The 23,374-nt window shown below is 42.0% G+C and overlaps 1 long non-coding RNA gene across 1 annotated transcript; it reads left to right on the forward strand.

The window, feature by feature from the left end:
• Positions 1 to 329: 329 nt before the first annotated feature.
• On the forward strand, positions 330 to 5,618 carry LOC130275377 (uncharacterized). Its single transcript, XR_008844754.1, has 3 exons — positions 330 to 456; positions 5,039 to 5,140; positions 5,522 to 5,618. It is a non-coding gene; the product is annotated as an uncharacterized LOC130275377 (long non-coding RNA).
• Positions 5,619 to 23,374: the final 17,756 nt, after the last annotated feature.

The following is a 23,374-nucleotide window of genomic DNA, read 5'->3' on the forward strand; positions in this document are numbered from 1 at the left end:
AAACATCTGGAGGTCTGCAGGTTGAAGACCACTGCAGACTTCGTCATCATCCAGACCCCCCTTTAGTTTTCTACTCACCTTCCCATCGGTGGGAAGGAAGGGTGAGCTGGTCCGGGCCATCTATGCTGCAGGGACCGTCCGGTGGGGAGGGTTAGTCGTTCCGGGCTGTCCATTTTCACCGGGAAGCCCTCTTTTCCGCTGCGGGCCCGGCCCCGGACTAGTGACGTTGCCTTGACGTTGCCGACGACGCACAGTGATGCTCATGCGCAGGTATGTCTGCTGCGCACGGACGTCCCTGTGCATCATCGTCAAGGCAACATCACTAGTCTGGGGCCGGCCTGGAGCGGAGAAGAGGGCCTCCCGGTGAAATTGGACAGCCCGGAACGACAAACCCTCCCCGGTCCCTGCAGCATAGATGGCCCGGACCAGCTCTCCCTTCCTTCCCACCGAGGGGAGGTGAGTAGAAAACTAAAGGGGGGTCTGGATAATGACGAAGGCCCGGGCAGTGGTCTTCAACCTGCGGATCTCCTGATGTTTCAAAACTACAACTCCCAGCATGCCCGGACAGCCGATGGCTGTCCGGGCATGCTGGGAGTTGTAGTTTTGCAACATCTGGAGGTCCGCAGGTTGAAGACCACTGAGAACGGATTGACAGGCAGAGAGTTCACTCGAGTATAAGCCGAGGGGGGCGTTTCCAGCATGAAAAATCGTGCTGAAAAACTCGGCTTATACTCGAGTATATACAGTAAGTGAACACAGTGGCCCTCATTTACTAAAGGAGAACCAACGTTTTTTCTCAGTTATTGCGCCCAAAATTTGGTCGAATCCCGCGTGCGACCAAATCTGCACCCAAAATTTAGGCGCACAACCTACATTTTCAAAAACACTTGGAGAGTTTAATTTAACCTACAAAATGGGCGTGGTTTACTCAAAAATGGGCGTTAACCTGACAAAATGGAAAAAATCACTCGGAGTAATTGTGAAATCACTCCGAAAAAAGTGTGATTTCTCGACTCTGAAAAACCGACAGCCCAGGGGTCGAGTGAAAATGGAAAAATGGAGTGTTTTTGAGGAAGGGACAGCTGACCATTGTTTTTCATGATTACTTGTTTTATACTTTAAAAGCATTTTAACCCCTCAACGCTTTTATGATTAAATTATGTAATAGATTTTTTTTAATTTATATATATATATATATATATATATATATATATATATTTTTTTTTTTTATATATATATTTTTTTTAAACTTTTGGGTTGTTAACCCATTAACAATCATGAATGTAAAGTTACATCTTTGTGCAGAGTAACTTTACTTTATTTATTTGGTTTAATTTTTATTTTTCCAGTGCGACACTTTTTATTCCCGTGCGACAGAATTTAATATCGTGCGAAACAAAAAAAAAAAAACAGACACATGCGACAGATTAGTAAATCACAAGGAAAAAAAGACGAGTACACTGAAAAAAAAAACCTAACCGACACTCCAGTCTTTGTAAATGGGGCCAGTGGGGGACATGTATCAAAGATTTTACCCCTGTTTTGTGGGTATTTTTTTGCGCAAAATTTTGCGCAAGCCCTTTTTTTTTCCCATTTTTTTGCGCACGTTTTGGTAGAGCATGTCCTCCAGATGTGGCCTAATCAGGGTACCTTGGAGCTGCATTTATAGTACACATGGATTTATTACCTGCGTTCTTTTCCTTTGCACCAAAAATTTTGACGTACGTGCGTCTTTTCCCCCGCAAATATAAGCCAACTATAACTGCACGTAGCGAAATCCTTTCTATTTCTGAAGGAAAGTTCTACTAAGGAACCACCAGAATGTTTTCACTTTCCTATCTCAATTCCTCATTTGGTTGCTTTATATTGCTCTTTACTCCTTGGTTATTCTAAAGCACTTTTAAAATAATTTGCATATAGAATATTTGTTTCCAGTTCAGTTATTCATTAGATCACTTGTATATTGGTATTGTTATTTTATGATCCAACAATTTAATACATTTACATAGGAAATGTTTGATAACTTATCATTGCACAAGCTCCGTCACATTAAAATAGTTTTGTAATCCACTTAACACTGTAGATCATTCTCCTTTCCGTTATACTTTTCCCCAGCGCCCGGTAAGATGGTGGCTATCACTGATATCCAGCCATCTTACCATGTGACCACGGGGGGTTTCATCCCCCCCCCCCCCCCCCAGCGATCGCTGCTATCAGCTGGTCAAATCTGACTAGCTGATAGCAGCGTTTCGCTATGAGAATACTTAGCAGCGCGGTGTGTGAGTCTGGATCACGGGGATCGGGACACACACCGCTCTGCTAAGTGTCCCTTACCCGTCCCCCAGCGTCACTTACCCGGCCATGCGGTGTCATGAGCAGTCCCGGTGCGAGCGGCGTCCTCCAGGCGGTCCCGGGGGTGGTGCGTCCCCGTGGTGAGTTTGCAGCAGCAGTGCGGCATCTTCATTGGCAGCAGTGAGATCGCCATAAAGCGATCTCACTGCTGCCTCTGGGAGTTTCAAAATTGCAACTCCCAGCATGCCCAGACAGCCTTTGGCTTTCTGGGCATGCTGGGAGTTGTAGTTTTGCAACATCTGGAGGGCCACAGTTTGGAGACCACTGTATAATGGTCTCCAATCTGTGCTCTTCCAGATGTTCCAAAATTACAAATCTCTGCATGCCCAGTTCTGTAACATCTGGAAGACCATAGATTGGAGACCATTATACAGTGGTCTACAAACTGTGGACCTCCAGCTGTTGCAAAACTACAACTCCCAGTATGCCCAGACTGCCCAAGCATGCTGGGAGTTGTAGTTCGTCAACATCTGACCCTTCAGATATTGCCAAAATACAACTTTCAGCATGTCTGGCCATGCTGGGAATTATAGTTTTGCAACAGCTGGAGGCACACTAGTTGGGAAACATTGTTCGTTTCCTAACTCTTTTTCCCAACCCGTGTGCCTACTGTTTCCAAAATGGAGCCTCCAGCTGTTGCAAAACAACAACTCCCAGTATTGCCGGACAGCCATTGACTGTCCAGGCATGTTGGGAGTTTTGCAACAGCTGGAGGCACCCTGTTTGGGAAACACTGGCATAGAATACCCCTATGTCCACCCCTATGCAAAACCCTAATTTAGGCCTCAAATGCGCATGGCGCTCTCACTTTGGAGCCCTGTCGTATTTCAAGGCAACATTTTAGGGTCACATATGGGGTATCGCCGTACTCGGGACAAATTTCCTTACAGATTTTAGGGGGCTTTTTCTCCTTTTACCCATTATGAAAAGGAACAGTTGGAGTCTACACCAGTATGTTAGTGTATAAAAATAAAATTATTGACACTGACATGCTGATGTTGCCGCATACTTTACATTTTCACAAGAGGTAAATGGGAAAAAAGATCCCCATTTTTTGGGACACAATTTAGCCGGAGTACGGAGATACCACATATGTGGGCGCAAAGTGCTCTGCGGGCGCACAACAAGACCCAGAAGGTAGAGTGCACCATGTACATTTGAGGTGATTTGCACAGGGGGGTCACAGATGTTAAATGAAGAATAAGGACATTGGTATAATTGATGTGTTATAATTGGGTGCAAAAAGTGGTATTATTGTGAGATTAAAACTCTACATAATGAAGAAAAAAAATTCTAAAACTAATAACGAGGACGCAATTACTGTTTAGGTGCAGAAACGCTGCAGACAAAGCTCCTACTAAATCGAGCTGCGGTGTAAATTTATGCTCTGAGGAGAATTCTAAATTTAAAAGCAATTCAAGAAAGTAGCTGCGCAAGAATGATAAATTAAAGCAGCTGCGCCAAATTTAGACAACAGGCAGAGGGGTAAAAAACTTCTATTATACACTGGAAATGATACATGTCCCCCAGTGTGTGTATCTAGTGTTTATGCAGTGTCTGTATATAGAGTAGTGTTTGTGTGAGTGGCAAATACTTGTTGATCTGATCTGAGCTCTGACTTCATCTAGCCTAGAGTCCAAATAAATTCTGGTATCAGGTCTGAGGTCTAAATTAACTTTGAGGTCTGGTTTAGAGTGTGTATTTAGAGATTTGTTTTTTTTTTACTCGAGTGGTGTAGGTGAACATCTTTTTACCCCATTAATTTGGCAGAAACTGTGTACTTGCGCCAAACTTATTACACTTTGCAGGGCATTTGATAAATCTGGTGCTGATCACATGTCTTACTTCAATACTTACTTACTTTGATTACTTTCATTTCTTACTTTGGATCCTGCGACTTTTTGTGCAAGATTTAACCCATGCAACAAAATGTGCGAGTTTTTAATAATGCTATCCACAGCCAGTTTTGTAAGCCAAATCAAGGCTGGTGTAGATATATGACAAATGATGGGCTTTTGTGACAAACCATGCAACAATTGCACATGATTCTTGACCACTGCAGAAAGTTGACCAGACTATGGCATAGCTCCACAATTTTTTAAAAAGCTTCAAAAGCAAAAGTCTCTAAACAGCATCTGAGACAAACTGTGTGACTTATTTACACCACGAAAACACGGTAAAACCAATGATTAATTCCACCTATAGTCTGAATTAATTTGGGGCTCATCATTTAGAAATCTAATTTTAAGGGCCTGGAGGAGGTGTCAGACTGGTGGGTGTTGTAGTAGCCAGTGGGCAGTAAGAGGAGGTGGACTGGTGGGAGTTGTAGTTTCAAGCAGCCAGTAGCCAGTGGCTGACTTTTGGTATAGTAGTAGCCAGCGTACAGCAGCAGGTGGCAGATTGTTGGGAGTTGTAGTAAACAACGGACAGGACAGCAGTCAGTGGTGAACTGGTGATAGTTTTAGTGGCCAGCAGACAGCATGTGGTAGTGGTAGTATTGTCTAATCAGTGGCATCTGGCACAGGAGCGCTAAATTCCACACTGATCTACACCTGATTCCCTTTAACAAACCTGAGTTTTACGACATTGCTGGCAGACAATCTTGTTCTCTTAGGAGTGACAACGCTATACTCTTTCCCTAATGCTACAACGGAGGGTGGATAAAGCATCCCTGGTTGTTTTGCAGATGCCTGCCGGTGTTAAAATGTACACAAAGATATCGGAAGACCCAATGGCTTTTGTCAAGCGTTCAGAAAATGATCCCTTTTACTGAGGTGCAACAGGATTGGTAAGTGTTTTAAAATAGTGAAGAACCTGACGACAGTAAATACATCATGTTTGTAAATTTTGAAAGTTTAAAAGAATAATGCAAAAGTCACCCTTTATGGGAGTTGCAACAGTACATAGAAGACCACGCACAGTAAAGAATTTTTTTATTTTTTTTATTTGAATCATTTTTTAAATTGTGTATCATGTAATGCTGGCCCTAGCCATAGCTACTACTCCATCTACCCTATCTACTGTGGAAGATCTTGTACTGTACACTGACAACTGCATGGAGTGGCCTATCCTCTCCAACATATGATTGTGCAAAAGACTAGTGGTAGCTTACATAGAGCTGTAATTCCTAAACTCAGACCCCGCCTACATCTTACTTTCTTTTTTGCAGAGACCACACTGTACCTTCTTTCCTGCATCTGGTAAGATAGTAAAGAATTCTCACTCTGTAGGATATCGTAAAGAGTTACACCACCACTCGACTTTGCCCATCCTTTGGAAGGCTTTTTTCTCAAGCCTCCTTTTCTGCTCCTTAGCATATCCCCCATGATGACTTACAGTATCCAAACCAAATCATGCCTACCCCCCCCCCAGTCCCACTAGTGGTATGCTCGCCCATTGCATCTACCTTATCCACCTCTGCAACACACCCTAAAGGCTGACTGTTCTCACAAAACTTATACTAATGCTATCCTTCTGCTTTGCACTAGAGAGGGTAGCACATACAGAAAAGATGCAAGAGACCGTCTAGGATGGACATTTTCACCATGCCATGTAACAATGAGAAATCCACTTGTCTCAACATCCCATTGTCAGACTTTTCTTTCTCCTACTGAGAAGAACTCAACCCAGTCAACCAGTTCATACCATTTTTCAAAACCAAATAATCCCTGGTAGACGGGGAAAACTTTTGCTTGCTGAAGTGGCTGCTACTACTACCAACAGACACCTGGCTTCTGTTGCTACCTGTACTAGTGCTGGTACTGCCACCATCATTCTTACCGACAGAGGACATGGCAGAGGTACTATGTCCTGTACCACGTCCAACAATTCCTTTAACAGAATTTTTTTATTTAATTTGTAAGAGATTTGAAGGTTAATTTCATTCTTCTTTTTTTTTGGGGGGGGGGGGGGCGGCGGGTGGTTTCTCACTCACCTACTAGTTAATCAAATATTAGGAAACTGGGATCCGTAGTGCATTAAATAATTAAAAACTTAGCCTCCCTGTCTCAGAGCTGAGTACTTTGAATACTTTGCCAGCCCTACAGACGGAAGTTCATAGAGATCCTACAAAGTGCCTGTTCACTACCTTGCAGAACTACCTTAATTTTGCCGTTTTGAGTCTCTGGTATTCAAAGAACTCAGAAAGATGGAACAATCGCAAATGGGGGGCTGGAATAGCCTTACTCCTGCAGAGAGAAAGGCTCTTGAAGCACTATCTGCTGATTCCAGTATCACCATAAAGCCATCAGATAAAGGGAGAAATGTGGGGGAGATGGACAAATGGTATATCAACATGTGTCATTCCATTTTGTTGGACTCTGGATTCTTATGAGGGCATTTAATAATGAGACCATTGATGAGAAAGAGCTACAATTTTTTGTGTCCAGAGAACCCAATAATACCAACTTTCTACTCACTCCCGAAGATTCACACGGGCGTGGAACCCTTAAAGGGCTGTCCGATTGTCTCGGGAGCGAGTAGTTTAACACAAAATTCAGGTTTATAATCTGGACCAAATACTCTGCCCATTTGTGCTTACTCTGCCCTCCTACAATAGAGATATGGCAGATCTTCTGTCCAAACTGGAAGGTATCTCGATGGATGAGGGAATGATCTTAGCCTCAGTAGATGTAGAGGTGCTTTATAGCTCAATCAGACATAATCTGGGGCTCAGAGCAGTGGGGCATTTCTTATCAATGAGAGACATCAAGTTGGTACCACACAGTGATTTTGTTCTGGAGCTCCTCGAATTTTGTCTCACCCACAACTATTTCCTCTTTGGCGGTCAAATCATCCACCAGCTACGGGGCACCACGATGGGGAGCCATTGTGCCCCCTCGTATGTCAACTTACTCCTGGGGTGGTGGGAGGCAATGGTGGTCTTTGGTGAGGAACTCAGCCAGTGGCATGAACATTTAGATATCTGGCTGAGGTATATAGATGACATATTTGTGCTGTGGGTGTGAACTGGAGAGGAGGTCCAGAGCTTTGTGTACCTGCTCAATAACAATGATCTGGGACTGCATTTCACCTGTGAATGGGATCTCTATAAACTGGCTATAGGGATGTATTCATTACTTGAAGTAAAGAAGGTAATATAGAAACCAGTGTTTACAGGAAACCAACATCTACTAATAGCCACCTAAGGTGGGAGAGTTTCCATCCATTGGCCCTAAGGAAAGGAATTCCAAAGGAGCCAATATCTTCAGCTTAGGAGGAACTGCTCCAGTACAGGTAAATTTCTTACATAGGCACGTGACCTCAGGAACCGCTTTAATGCTAGGGGTTATCCGGATGATGTCCTAAGGAGGGCCTTTGAGTGGTCCGTGTCAAAGAGGAGGAGGGATCTATTGATCCCAAAACAGCAAAGTGACAATCAGGACATAATCCAGATAATTGGGACATTTGATAACCAGCATTGAGAGGTCTGTGAGATTTTTCAGCACTACTGGGGCATTCTTCAGGATGACACTGATATAAGGGACATGATAGGAGACAGACCTTTGATTACATTTTGGAAGGGCCTGAATATCAAGGACTCCGTGGTTAGGAGCCACCTGTCTATGACCACTGGAGGGAATTGTTGGCATATAAAAAAAAACAAGGGGTACTTTCAGGTCAGGCAATTGTGTGGAATTGGGGTTCCATGAATACGAGGAAAACATTGAAATGCTCTTCAACAGGGGTGTTATTTACTATCAGGGACTTTATCAACTGCAGGTCAGAATGGGACATTTATTTGGCCCAGTGTCCCTGTCCCCTGGACTCTGTAGTGTAAACCAAGCGCTAATTTCCAAGACGTATTCAGGATCACCATGGTGATATAGCGCATGACTGTGACACGGCAATTGCCAGGCATGTTCATACTTCACGGTGGGGATCCGAATGCCATTAAGTTCATTGACATCCAATTGATACCACGCCATGTACCGGGTGGGGATTGGGATAAAAAACTTCTCCTCAACGGAGTGCAGATGGATCTTCTGACTTAATTCACAGATACCTCAGGGCCTGAATGAATCACTCAGTTTCTCTTGTTGCATTTTATTCTCATGAACCTTCTACACCCTGTTCCAAATTATTATGCAAATTATATTTTTCTCTTTTACCTAAATAATTGATGTAAATAACAGTCAGCATAATTCTAATGTAATCAACTATTAAGATTACATTTCAAATTTTATTGAACAAACCTCCTAATGATAACAGGATTTTTTTTAAACATGAAAAACTTACAATGCACTGTTTCAAATTATTATGCACAGTAAGTTTCAAAACACTTTATAGGTTTTAAAGAACAACAAAGAATTGTCATTTGTTGTGTTTGCAGCATATTTACTGAAATCAAAAGCTATTTCAATCAAACGTTTCACTTTTTAAACATTTTAACAGGTCATGTTACATTTTAACCTAGGACCCCTTATTTGATAGCAGCTTTACAAGTCTTGCATTTATTGAACTTGTGAGTTTTTGGACAGTTTCTGCTTGAATTTGTTTGCAAGATGTCAGAATAGCCTCCCAGAGCTGCTGTTTGGATGTAAACTGCCTCCCACCCTCATAGATCTTTATCTTGAGGATGCTCCAAAGATTCTCAATAGGATTGACTTTTTCTCCTTTTATCCCCATAGCAGCCATTGATGCAGAGGTATTCTTTGCAGCATGAGATGGTGCATTGTCATGAATGAAGATTATTTTATTACGGAAAGCATAGTTCTTCCTTCTATAACAGGGAATAAAGTGGTCAGTCAGAAACTCCACATACTTTGCAGAGGTCATCTTTACACCTTTGGGGAACCTAAAGGGGCCGACCAGCTCTCTTCCCATGATTCCGACTCAAAACATGACTCCACCACCACCTTGCTGACATTGCAGCCTTGTTGGAACAGGGTGGCCGTCTACCAACCATCCACTACTCGCCCATCTGGCCCATTCAGGGTTGCATGGCACTCATCAGGGAATAGGACTGTTTGAAAATTAGTCTTCATGTATTTTTCTGCCCAATGCTGCCCTATTTTTCTGCTTGTGAGCATTGGTTAGTGGTGGCCGAATAGAAGGTTTATGCACAGTTGCAAGACTCTGGAGGACTCTACACCTTGATTTCCATGGGACTCCAGAGGCACCAGCAGCTTCAAATATCTGTTTTCTGCTATGTAATGGTATGTTAGCAGCTGCTCTCTTGATCCGATGCATGGATCTGGCAGAAATCTTCCTCAATGTGCCTTTATTTGTACGAACCAGTCTGTGTTCTGAATCAGCCACAAATCTCTCAATAGTGCGATGATCACGCTTTTTGTGAAATATCTAATATTTTCATAACTTGTACAAGGCATTAAACTATTTCACTCTTTTCAGCAGCAGAGAGTTCTTTTTTCTTCCCCATATTGCTTGAAAATGGTGTCTGCTTAATAATGTGGAACACCCACCTTTAGTATTTTTTTATTATTTTTACATTATTTTCATGGATCAAAAGAGCTCTGAGACACAATGCTATCCATGGGTTAAATCTTGCACTAAAAAATCTCCTTACCCACCGCTGGTTTATAACATTTAATCTTTTATTATGGTTTTTAATACTGTTTTCATTTATCCATTAGGTCACTACCTTTACTTGTTTACTTTTCACATACTGTATGTATCGTCATGTACCTCCTTTCCTATATTTGGACGTGACAAGCTGTTGCTCAGTGACCACACCCACCAATGTTGGCGCCCTATGCTTGGGACTATAAAGAGGGCTCCTATGCCCATCATACTCCATTCATCTGCAACTGAGGAAGGGTGGTACAACACCGGAAATGCGTCTTGCTTTGATGTGATCCTTTATTTACTTTGTTTTATCGAATAAACAAGCTTTTAATTTATGAAAGAGGATTTTCCTCATCTTTTATTTCTTCGTCTGGAGATAGCGCCTATTGGGGACAGCCTTTTTATCCTTTTTTCTCTGCATATTCATATACTGGTCCCAGGCAGTTGACACTGATTTAACCCCAGACTGCTTGAAAGTCTCCTAGGGTACCCCCACTACAGGGGTGATATGCATAAGCTCTCAAGGCTACATCCAGGTGAGAGTCCCATCATAGACCCTCACAAAAAGACACTTGGACCCACAGAATTACATGAGTAGGAGGTTTGTTACAATGTGTCACCCCAGTTGTAAGGTGATTACATTAGGAGGTTTGTTACAGTGTGTTACCCCAGTAGTAATGAGATTACATGAGGAGGGGGTTTGTTACAGAGGGTCACCCCAGTAGTAAGGAGATTACATGAGGAGGAGGTTTGTTACAGTGTGTCACCCCAGTAGTAAGGAGATTACATGAGGAGGAGGTTTGTTACAGTGTGTCACCCCAGTAGTAAGGTGATTACATGAGGAGGAGGTTTGTTACAGTGTGTCACCCCAGTAGTAAGGAGATTACATGAGGAGGAGGTTTGTTACAGTGTGTCACCCCAGTACTAAGGTGATTACATGAGGAGGAGGTTTGTTACAGTGTGTCACCCCAGTAGTAAGGAGATTACATGAGGAGGGGGTTTGTTACAGTGTGTCACCACAGTAGTAAGGAGATTACATGAGGAGGAGGTTTGTTACAGTGTGTCACCCCAGTTTCCCACATTTTTTCCCCAGGCCTTGACCCCTGGTAACCGTCCACACGTTGTGGTAACATTTATGGTGACAAAAGCAAATAATACATATGCAAATGTTCATAAAATGAGAAGCAATGCAGCGGGTTCAAGCTAAAGATTTTATTTAAAAAAGGAAGTCAATAAGAGCACCAAAATATATAAAATAAATGTGTTTAGAATAAAAAATAAACAAAGCTACTTGTACAGTCCTTAAAAAAAAAAACATAAAAAAATAAATACAATTCCAATATTTTTCCATATACAATTAATATGCATATTTATGTGTCTCCATGGTAACAGACTACAAAAACAACTCTGTGTAGTCTGGACCTGTAGGAATTTACCCTCCTGATTTGTGTATGCCTCTAGTGGTGATGAGATATAATTCACTGCTGATGGCAGGGGCTTTAACCTGAGGATGCTGTCATGGCTTTCCAGGCATGCCGGTGGATTGTAGTTTTTTTTTAACAGCTGGAGGCCCTCAGGATGGGAAACACTGCCTTAGGCCCAATTCACACAAATTCCACTTGGAAATTCCGTCTTCCGCCCAAGAAACTTTCGGCCAGGATTTTTCCAGACAGAAATTGTGCAAATATTCAGACATGTGAATGGGGCCTTAGAAACATATAAATCTGCATAACTGTAGATACAAACCGTTTATTATTTTTTTTTTTTATTCAATTTAATTCATACCTATTGCAAACTTGCATTATTTTTCGGTTGCACTGAATCAACTGTAAAAAAAATAAAAAATTGTAGGGAAAGTGCACATAGCCTTTCATATACAGCGCAAATGTTTTTTAAACACAATAAATGGGAATGAGAAATGAATAACTAGGCCGGTTCAAGACTATGCACAAAGCAGCAAAAATACAAAAATTTTTGACTTTTTATTTATTTTAATTTTTTTAGCTTAAGCTGCTTTCCAAAAAGTAGTCAGGGATTAGAGTGAGGGGTCTATGCCTCCCGTTGGTTTACAGATTTCAAATTGGTGAAAATTATGGCTAAAAAGTTATGTCATCTCACAGTCGGCATGAATTTCAGTGTGTGAGTCAAAAAAACTAAAACAAACAGCAAATTTATTGAGAGTCATTTAAAGGGGTACTCGGCCGGAAAACTTTTTTAAATTTTTTTTTTTAAATGAACTGGTGCCAGAAAGTTAAACAGATTTGTAAATGACTTCTCTTTAAAAATCTTAATCCTTCCAGTACTTATCAGCTGCTGTATGCTCCACAGGAAGTTCTTTTCTTTTCTTTTTGAGTTTTTTTTCTGTCTGACCACAGTGCTCTCTGCTGACACCTCTGTCCCTGTCAGAAACTGTCCAGAGTAGGAGCAAAACCTGGAGCAAACCTATCCTGCACTGAACAGTTCCTGACATGGAGAGCAGTGTCAGCAGAGAGCACTGTGGTCAGACAGAAAAGAACCTCAAAAAGAAAAGAACTTCCTGTGGAGCATACAGCAGCTGATAACTACTGGAAGGATTAAGATTTTAAAAGAGAAGTCATTAACAAATCTGTTTATCTTTCTGGCCTCAGTTCATTAAAAAAAAAAAAAAAAAAAAAAAAAAGTTTTCCGGCCGAGTACCCCTTTAAATAAATCTCAATAAATTAGCTATTTTTTTCATTTTTTTTCATCTGTGGATTTATAAAATATATATATATATATATATATATATATATATATATATATATATAGATAGATATGTTTTCCAGCGGAGTACCCCTTAAAATTTGGCACTTCTAGCTCCATTTTACTTTTTTATTTCAATCGCCGGCCTTAGTAAATTCACTTTTATTGAATTCAAATTTACAACATTTTCTTTCAAATATTGTGAATTAAGCTTTACAATGCGATTTTTGCCGAAAAAACTTTGTTAGAAAAATAACACCCCGACAGTCCCTGCTGACCGACCATGTGTAAACCGGGCCTAAGTTTTTAGCATTCAAACCCCTAGGACAGTGTTTGTCAAACCGTGGACCTCCTGATGTTGCAAAACTACAACTTCCAGCATGCCCGGACAGCCAACGGCTGTCCGGGCATGCTGGGAGTTGTAGTTTTGCAACTTCTGGAGGTCCCCAGTTTGGAAACCACTTCATCGTCTTTTACATATATATTATACATTCAGTAGCTTGCATTAAATAAGCGCATATATTATGTTTTATCAAAATGATTTTTAAGGTCATATACATGTTGCAAAAAGGACTTTATTTTAATTAACAAAATATATATATATTTATATATAGGGTATAGCATTAGCAAATATTTATATACAACATTTAGTCATGTACACCTGGATTAAAGGGGTTTTCTAGAACTCTTTTTTTTATTTTTTATTTTTTTTAATTACATAGTTACATAAGGAGGAAAAAAGACAAAAGTCCATCAAGTCCAATCCATAAACCTACTGTGTTGATCCAGAGGAAGGCAAAAAAAAAAAAACCCTTCATAGAGGCAGATATCCGCTGCTCCACACCAGGGGGAAAAAATTCCTTCCCGACTCCAAATATGACAATCAGAATAAATCCCTGGATCAACGCCCTGTCTCCATATTATATTTTTCAAGAAAAACCTTCAGCCCCTCCCCCCCCCCCCCCCTTGAACTTGTTTATTGAGTCAGTCATCACAACCTCATGTGACAGAGAGTTCTTTGGGGAATTGATGGCCTAACCTTCTAATAGGTCATCAATATTTGATTGGTGAAGGTGACAAAAATGGTGCCGAAACCCAGGAACTTCAGCAATCGGCTGTTTTGTAAAGTCTACATCTACAGAGTGAGACAGCAAACAGCGCCATACATTGTATAGTGGCCATGCTGGGTTACTGCAGCTCAGCTCTATTTTACTTTAAAGGGGTAGTCCAGTGGTGAAAAACTTATCCCCTATCCTAAGGATAGGGGATAAGTTTGAGATCGCGGGGGGTCCGACCGCTGGGGCCCCCTGCGATCTCTCTGTACGGGGGCCAGGCTCTCCGGCCAGATAGCGGGTGTCGACCTCCGCATGAAGCGGCGGCCGACACGCCCCCTCAATACATCTCTATGGCAGAGCCGGAGATTGCCGAAGGCAGTGCTTCAGCTCTGCCATAGAGTTGTATTGAGGGGGCGTGTCGGCCGCCGCTTTGTGCGGAGGTCGACACGCCCCCTTCCCGCGGGCTGTCGGGGCTCCGTACAGGAGATCGCAGGGGGGGGCCCCAGCGGTCGGACCCCCCGCGATTTCAAACTTATCCCCTATCCTTAGGACCCGAGGATAGATGAAAAATTCCCAGAAAACCATTTTAACAGCCTTATGGTTAATCCGAATAATCCAAACGTAACTCCACAAACGCAAGCATACAAAACCTTAGAAAAAGAACATTCCTCATATTTCCCAAATATGAAAAAAAAAGCACCAGTAGTAAACAGTAGTTGCACCTATTTACAAAGAAGTCTCCAAAAAAGGAGGGACCCCATAACCAATGATCAAAAAAAGACCACCAGAGCCCAACTCTACAGAAATTATCCATAAATCCCCAGAGGGTCAAATTTTCAACACTTCTTTAGGGATAACCCCCTCAGGGTACTCCTTTAACAATGTGAACAGAGCCTTAGGTGTTTGTAGGCCATTTCTCCCTGTAGCTAACTGTTTCCATAGTCGATCTCCATGCTTGGTCATGTATTTACGAAGCACCAACCAACCGGAGTGACCGATTCGCCAAAACACTAACAATTCACCAAAAATCTACGATATGAATGATTCCCTATTTATCTGATCATTCACGCAGATATATTATGTATCAATATTATAAGACCATTTCTGGTCTGTTTTGGGGTAAAGTAACATAATAATACAGCACAAAATTTTGTTAAAGTTGGGTTTGTAAAAAAAAAAAAAAAAAAAAAAAAAAAATCTGTGTAGATTCCATTGCAATTCTCTTTTTCCCCTGAAAAGCTTAAAGGGGTACTCTGCCTCTAGACATCTTATCCTCTATCCAAAGGATTGGGGATAAGATGTCTAGTGGCTTGTGACGTCCAGGTATGATATTTTGGATAGGGGATAAGATGTCTAGGGGCGGAGTACCCCTTTAACTAACTTGGTTGGAATGTCCTGAGCAGACAGCAGAAGGATAGATAGGGATAGTATTCAGTTTCTAGCCCTATTTGAACCATTATATTTTAGGAAACCGGAACAAAAAGACTTAGGGTACGTTCACACGGGCCGATTACGTGCGGAATTTACACAGCGTATTTGCTGCGGAAAATCTGCAGCGGATTTTGCTACCATTGACTTCAAAATGGGTCCGAAGGAAGATCTGCAAATCTTCCTCTATTGTGGATTTTCTGCTGACCCATTGAAATGAATGGTAGCAGAATCCACTGCAGATTTTCTTTAGTAAATACGCTGAGGAAATTACTCAGGTAATCCGCCCGTGTGAACGCTCCCTAAAAGAGCAGGAATTTATGAAAACCAAATTGGAAATAGCTGAACAAATCAGATTCCAGAAATCTCTGAAACTGAAAATCTGTTTTAGGCCGGGTTCCACCAAAAGATCCGCTCAGAAATTCATTGTCGTCTATGGGGACGGCAGTGAAGTCCGCACGGTCCTAGCCCCGCCTGCTTAATCTTGCAGATATTCCATCCAGAGATTTTTGCAGTGTGAACCTAGCCTTATACATAGGAATGGATTAAGTTCTGTATATAGATTTAAACAAACCTAATTAAAGCCGAGTTCACACACTTTAAAGTTCCAAAATTCACATTTTAATTTATGCAGAAATTTACATCCATAATCAATAAATATAAAAATTGTGCCTTTTCTTTCACTGATTACAGACATAAATCCATGTAGAATTTTGTGATGTTTGAACCCGAATTAAAATGTATAGAACCCTCACATTCATTTCTGCGACAAATCTGCCTTGTGTGAAAATATCCTTAAAAAATATCATACCTGGATGTCAGCAATTGATTTTGAGAAATGGTTCTGCACTGATAAGAAATTGGTATTTTTTTCACCCAGTAAAACGTTCATTTCTAACCTCCTGTACAGACCCATCAAAAAGCGTTTTTTCTATTTTTCGCCAAAAAACTAAATGTGTTTTGCTTTTACCTATTTCTACCACTAGGGGGCAGAGAGAACTGTAAAACACACTCCAGAATGGAAGTGCTTAGTATTTGTGTATTTACCTGTATATTTGCAGCAAGCCATGTGGTGAGGGGCGGTGAGGTGGGAAAGATACCAAAACTGCCAGTGTGATATTATCTGGTTCTCATTAAATCTAGAGATCAGTGAATTTTTGAAAAATTCGATTTGGCCGATTCGTCGAATATTCCGAAAAAATTAGGTTCGGTCCGAATTTATTTGCGGCGAATCGCTATTAAAAACGGCTATTTCCGGGCTACAGAGAGCCTCAATAGGGGTGTAGAACACTTTGCCTTGTCTTTACGACATATTGGCCGACATTTATCATTGTCTTTAGAGGGTTTTTGTGTCTAGAAAAGGCACTTTTTTTTTGTGCCTTTTGGTTTACACATTTCTGCTGATTTTGAGTTGCAATCCACTGATTTTGGCACTACACATGATATGGAAAGGTTTTTATTAACTGCGCCTTTTTGTGAAAAGGCACAAAAGCCACTGAAAAGTCTCTAAAACTACCCCAGCCCTGGTAATTTGAATGAGCAAATGTTAAATCCTTTTTTGAGGACCCATTGGAGGACAAGTCTGGGGCCAGCAGTAGCGGTTATTCCAGCTCCAATAGTGTATACTGCAGAGTATAAGTTGCTGCAGTGAAAAAGTACGTACTTAAAATCGAGCTGGCGGTCCGCCGCGAGGCCAGCTACCGCCTGTCCCAGCCCCTGCCTCTCAGCGCACCCCCATGCTCATGACTGAGTGTTCACTTGAAAAAGTAGGGACTGGCCCCTATTAGCTTTAGAGTTGTAGTACACCCCAGTGCTGCAGTACAGAGTCGCTGTGTAGCACACCCAAAAGTGTACTTTCTCTCTTTCCTTCTCTCTCCCCTGTCACTGCTTTTCTGCAGTGATTTGGGCTTGTGGTGAATCGCTGCTGTAAAGCTTTTTTTTTCTGTGGCACACACACTGCTCTCTCTGCAATAAAATGCTGAAACGCCTGGCTGTCAGCAATGGCTCCCGATTATATAGGGCTGTGACATCACAGGGGCTGGCTGGCTGCTGATAGGCATGCCACCATGTGAGTCAGGGTCATCTGTTCGTCCCACCTTCCCAGGATTCCTTGCCCCATCTCCTCACACGTGGATCCACCATTTTAGCCCCCAAGCCTGCAGATAATGAAGTCCATGAAGTGATTCGTTAAAACGTATCGCGGCGATATTCTGATTTGATAGGGGATAAGATGTCTGATCACAGGGGTCCCTCCACTGGGGACCCCCGCGAACACCCTGCTGCACCTGGAGCTCGTTTAGAGCGTCGGGTGCAACGCTGGAGGCTCATGACATCATAGCCACGTCCCCTCAATGCAAGTCTATGGGAGGGGGCCCATAGACTTGCATTGAGGGTGTGTGTCAATAACGTCATGATTGGGGAGTGGCTGTGATGTCATGAGCCTCCGCCCTGCATCACCAGTCATTCGGCATGGAGTGAAGTTCGCTCTGAATCCTTTGTATAGGGGATAAGATGTCTAGGGGCAGAGTACCCCTTTAAAGAATGCATAGAACATGCTAAAATAATTAACTTACATTGGTGGCTGTGTTAGCGCCCCCTAGATTTTTCTTCACTACTGAAAGTGGTGTCCACCAAGTGAATGAAGCATGTGCAGGTCACTAGCTCCGGAGACATTAATCCAGTCTGTTCGATGTCATGTGTACATGCTGCTTCTCTGCTTGTCAGAGGGGAAGCAAACATGCACAGACGTACTCTCCTCCTCGGACAAGTAGAGAACAAGCATATTCAAATTACATCACTGCAGCACCAAACTGGATTAATAGAAGGCACCAGAGAGATGGCCATCTTCCTTCTGGAGGACAGCAGATTGCATACCTTTCTTGACCATGGAGCATTGTCGGGCCTATAAGACTCCATACCACTTAGTGGTCTGTCCAAGAGGATGCTCTACCCCCTCAGACAAATCGAATGAATATACAATCCTGAGCTGTGACCAGTAGACAAGACAATTGATCTGTGCAGATCCCTCATGACCTGATTTACTAGATGGACAAAGCTATTAGTGGTCAAGAAAGGAAACTAGGGGGCGCTACCACTGCCACCAAGTTATTTTAAGTTTCTTACTTTAACATGTTCTTTTAATGTATTGGTAAAATGTTTTGTGGGGTAAACCTTTTAAGGGTTTCCATGTGTTGACAGCTGCAACAAGTACAGGAGACCACGGAGCAGACGGAGAGCCTGCCGGTTGCAGGTTGGTCCTCGTGAGCTGCTGCACTCACAAGCTGGCCTCAGCAGATCTCAATGAAAGTGGACCCCTCCATATGGCATCTCAAATTGGCAACAGCTCTTACATCTTCGTGCTGCCCTTTACATATTGCGTCCTGCAGACACAAAATTGAAAAGGGTTGTCCAGGAGAATACAGAAAAAAAAAGAAAAAATAAGAAGAAGGCCAACTGGGCTTAAAAAAAAAAAGTTTAAAAAGCACCAATCCCCTCCTGTGCCATTCTGATGGTGCCTGGATACTCATCTCTACTTCATGATCCCTGTCTCGACAATGGAAGTGCCCACTAAGCCAATCACTGGTCACTGCTGCAGGCAGAGGTGTAACTTATAGGGGTACACCGCTGCTAAGCGTTTGGAACAAACTGTTCCGAATGCTTGAGCCTGGGTGCTGGGAGCTTGTGATGTCATTGCCATGCCCCCTCATGTCATGCCCTCCCCCTCAATGCAAGTCTATGGGAGGGGGCGTGGCGGCTGTCACGCCCCCTCCCATAGACTTGCATTGAGGGGGTTTGGCGTGACATAATGAGGGGGCATGGCTATGACATCACTAGCACCCGGCACTGGCTCACAAGCTCCACACCGGTTCCAAACGCTGAGCAGCGGAGTACCCCTTTAAGGCTCCTGGGCCCAATGAAAAACCTGTTCCAGGCCCCACCTGCCATTCATAACACGAGAGTTTTCTTATGTGGCGGAGAGGTCTTTCTGGCCCCATAGGCATCCGGGCCCCGATGCGATAGCACCCCCTCAAGTTACACCTTCACGGTTTCCTGGTGCCATGATAGAGACCTGGGAGTTGAGATCAGTAGGAGCGTGCACCATCGTAGCGGCTGGGAATCATTGATGTGACTATCGATTTTTTAGTTTTTTTTATCCCAGTCAGTCCTTTTATTTAAAGAATTGTATCCCGCAGGACAACCCCTCGAGCACAACATATTTTACTAAATGTTCGCACATAACACATCGGGGGTGAATATATCAATAGTTTTTGTGCAACTTTTTCTCTTTTTTTTGTGCAAAGTAGAGATGTAAAGATAACATGAAATGTGCTACTTTTTTTACACTAGCTTTTTGTTTAAAGAATTAATACCCCCCCCCCTTGTATTTACATTAGTATTAAAATATGACATGTTCTACATCTGCATCACATCTTATATATATATATATATATATATATATATATATATTATTATTATTATTATTTTATTTTTTTACTTTTTTTTTTGTCAAACTACAATCTTTACTGCCTTCCAGTAAGTTGTTCTGGGCATTACTGAGTCAGATTCTTGTTTACCATTTACATCTAATGTAAAGATGGCATAAAATGTGCTACTTTTTTACACTAGTTTTTTTTGGTTAAAGAATTAATAACCCCCCCCCCCCCCCCTTTGTATTTACATTAGTATTTAAATTTGACATGTTCTACATCTGCATCACATCATATGTATATGTGAATGCAGTATATGTATATATATAAATATATATATATAAATAAATAAATATATATATATATATATATATATATATATATATATACTTTTTTTTTTTTTTGTCAATCTACAATCTTTACTATCTTCCAGTAAGTTGATCTGGGCATTACTGAGACAGACTCTTGTTTACCGTTTACATCTAATGTCACTTTGTCTCGCTTATCTAACCGAAGAATTTGACTCATTCTGGCATAAGTGGTACTCCCGATAGCGCTATCGAACGCGCCTCCAACGAAGTCTTTCCGGACATTCTGGCCATGGGAGATCTTCAGGGTAATATCTATGAAAGCCTTATATTCTTCCGAGAACACTTGAATACCTGTCATGTAGATTCCGGCTCTGGTTATTTCCACTGTTGTATCATTCACACTCTTTATGCATTCTGTTTTGGTCCAGTCCCATTTGATTTTGTTATCTATAAGGGCTGAGAAACATCACATATATGAATTTTTTGCCGTTGATAACTTAAAAGTGTATCTGGCCATATTTGTAAGTAGTATAATGGGACAGAGGAAAAATCTCACATTAGGCATTTCTATTTTTTTTTTTCTATTTTTTTTAACTCAAAGCAGTGGTCCCAACCCAGTCCTCAAGGCCACCAACATCCCAGGTTTTTTCAGTTACTCCATTGGAATAGAACGGGGAAAAATTCAAAGTGGACCTTAAAGGGGTACTCCTGTGGAAAACTTCTTTTAATCCAGTTGATTTGAAAAAATAAAATAAAAAGTTTTCCACCGGAGTACCCCTTTCAGGACTGGGTTGGGACCTCTGATATACAGTATATATATATATATATATATATATATATATATAAATTAAATGGAAAAAAAAAGTTTTCCATTGGTGTACCCCTCTTTTAATCAACTGGTGCCAGAAAGTTAAACAGATTTGTAAATGACTTCTATTAAAAAATCTTAATCCTTCCAGTACTTATTAGCTGCTGAATACTACAGAGGAAATGGCTTTCTTTTTGGAACACAGAGCTCTCTGCTGACATGACGAGCACAGTGCTCTTTGCTGACACGTCTGTCCATTTTAAGAACTGTCACGAGTAGGAGAAAATCCCCATAGCAAACATATGCTGCTCCGAACAGTTCCTAAAATGGACAGAGATGTCAGCAGAGAACACTGCGGTCATGATGTCAGCAGAGAGCTCTGTGTTCCAAAAAGAAAACCATTTCCTCTGTAGCATTCAGCAGCTAATAAGTGCTGGAAGGATTAAGATTTTTTTTTATAGAAGTAATTTACAAATCTGTTTAACTTTCTGGCACCAGTTGATTAAAAGAGGGGTACTCCAATGGAAAACTTTTTTTTTTTTCATTTATATATATACTGTATATCAGAGGTCCCAACCCAGTCCTTAAAGGGGTACTCCGGTGGAAAACTTTTTATTTTATTTTTTCAAATCAACTGGTGCCAGAAAGTTAAACAGATTTGTAAATTACTTCTATTAAAAAATCTTAATCCTTCTAGTACTTATTAGCTGCTGAATACTACAGAGGACATTCTTTTCTTTTTTGAACACAGAGCTCTCTGCTGACATCACAAGCACAGTGCTCTCTGCTGACATCTCTGTCCATTTTAGGAACTGTCCAGAGCAGCATATGTTTGCTATGGGGATTTTCTCCTACTCTGTACAGTTCCTAAAATGGACAGAGATGTCAGCAGAGAGCACTGTGCTCGTCATGTCACCAGAGAGCTTTGTGTTCCAAAAAGAAAATAATTTCCTCTGTAGTATTCAGCAGCTAATATGTACTGGAAGGATTAAATGTTTTTAATAGAAGTAATTTACAAATCTGTTTCACTTTCTGGCACCAGTTGATTTGAAAACATTAAATAAAAAGTTTCCCACCGGAGTACCCCTTTAAGGGCTGGGTTGGGACCTCTGATATACAGTATATATATATATATATATATATATATATATATATATATATATATATATATATAAATGAAATGAAACCTAGTAGACCACAGAAGAAGATACTTGTCTCTTTCCACAAACTCAAACAGTTACAAAACAAACAAAAAAAGGGAATTACCGACACTGCAAGACTACATGCGCTGTGTGTGTCGACACACTAGGGATCCATTAATAAGACCACTGAAGGAACAGTTCTCGGCAGGTGGTGCTCACATGGAAATAAAGTCCATGGAAATATGTACAAGCACAGAATGTGAACCGGAACACTCGCCCGATGTGTTGGAGTTCCAATAATTGCCTGAAGGTCCTCTTTGGACGGGAGCGGGGATGCGGTAGATGGTACCGGGGGAGTTCAGACGCTGGCTTGCCAGCGTCTGAACTCCCCCGGTACCATCTACTGCATCCCCGTTACCGTCTGAAGAGGACCTTCAGGCAGTTATTGGAACTCCAACACATCGGGCGAGTGTTCCGGTTCACATTCTGTGCTTGTACATATTTCCATGGACTGTTCATTCCCTTGCTGGGTGTAACTGCCTATAGTTGCCCCAGTAGGCACTACGATGGCTTGTAATGCAGGTGACGCCGATGACAATGGTACTTACCGTTTGGTGATCTGTGGCTTCTATCTCACGATATTTGCTTTTTCTTCTTATACAAATGAAGGAGGCAAGCCTCAAGTGCACTTTGCTGTCCTGCCGAAATCCTCCTAGTAAATGCCCTCCTCAGAGTCTAACTATAAAGGGTGCAGAGGTTAGCAGTCGTCCCTGGGATCTGGTGCCTAAGAGGGCCCAAGGCGCATCTGCCCCATAAATGTCCAGTATTATAAATGTCACATCAGGCCCATTTTCAGATTTTTCACCAGGGCCCAGAAGCTACAAGTTACGCCTCTGGTCGTCTTCTGCTGTGCTGATCTTCCTCCGCTGAAGAACAGAGCTCCACTTTCCATCTAGATGCCTTTCCTCAACTGTGTCAAATCTCTGTCACGAGCATAGAGGTTTCACTGCAGCCGTGGCCAAAGGCGATATTAAGTGAAGTCTCTCTGCTCGCGAGAAGGATTTCACAGCGGAGCAGAGGGGTCTAGATGTAGAGTGATGCTCGATTCTGCGGCGTAGCAGAAGGGGCTAGATGTAGAGTGGAGCTTCATTCTGCAGCTGAGGAGAGGGGTCTAGATGTAGAGTAAAGCTCCATTCTGCAGTGGAGCAGAGGGGTCAAGATGTAGAGTGGAGCTCCATTCTGCAGTGGAGCATAGGGGTCTAGATGTAGAGTGAAGCTCCATTCTGCAGTGGAGCAGAGGGGTCAAGATGTAGAGTGAAGCTCCATTCTGCAGTGGAGCAGAGGGGTCTAGATGTAGAGTGAAGCTCCATTCTGCAGCAGAGCAGAAGGGTCTAGATGAAGAATAAAGCTCCATTCTGCAGTAGAGCAGAGGGGTCTAGATTTAGAGGGAAGCTCCATGCTGCAGCGGAGCAGAGGGGTCAAGATGTAGAGTGAAGCTCCATTCTGCAGCGGAGCAGAGGGGTCTAGATGTAGAGTGAAGCTCCATGCTGCAGCGGAGCAGAGGGGTCAAGATGTAGAGTGAAGCTCCATTCTGCAGCGGAGC

The sequence above is a fragment of the Hyla sarda genome, chromosome 6 (assembly GCF_029499605.1).
Source record: "Hyla sarda isolate aHylSar1 chromosome 6, aHylSar1.hap1, whole genome shotgun sequence".
Lineage (NCBI taxonomy): Eukaryota > Metazoa > Chordata > Amphibia > Anura > Hylidae > Hyla > Hyla sarda.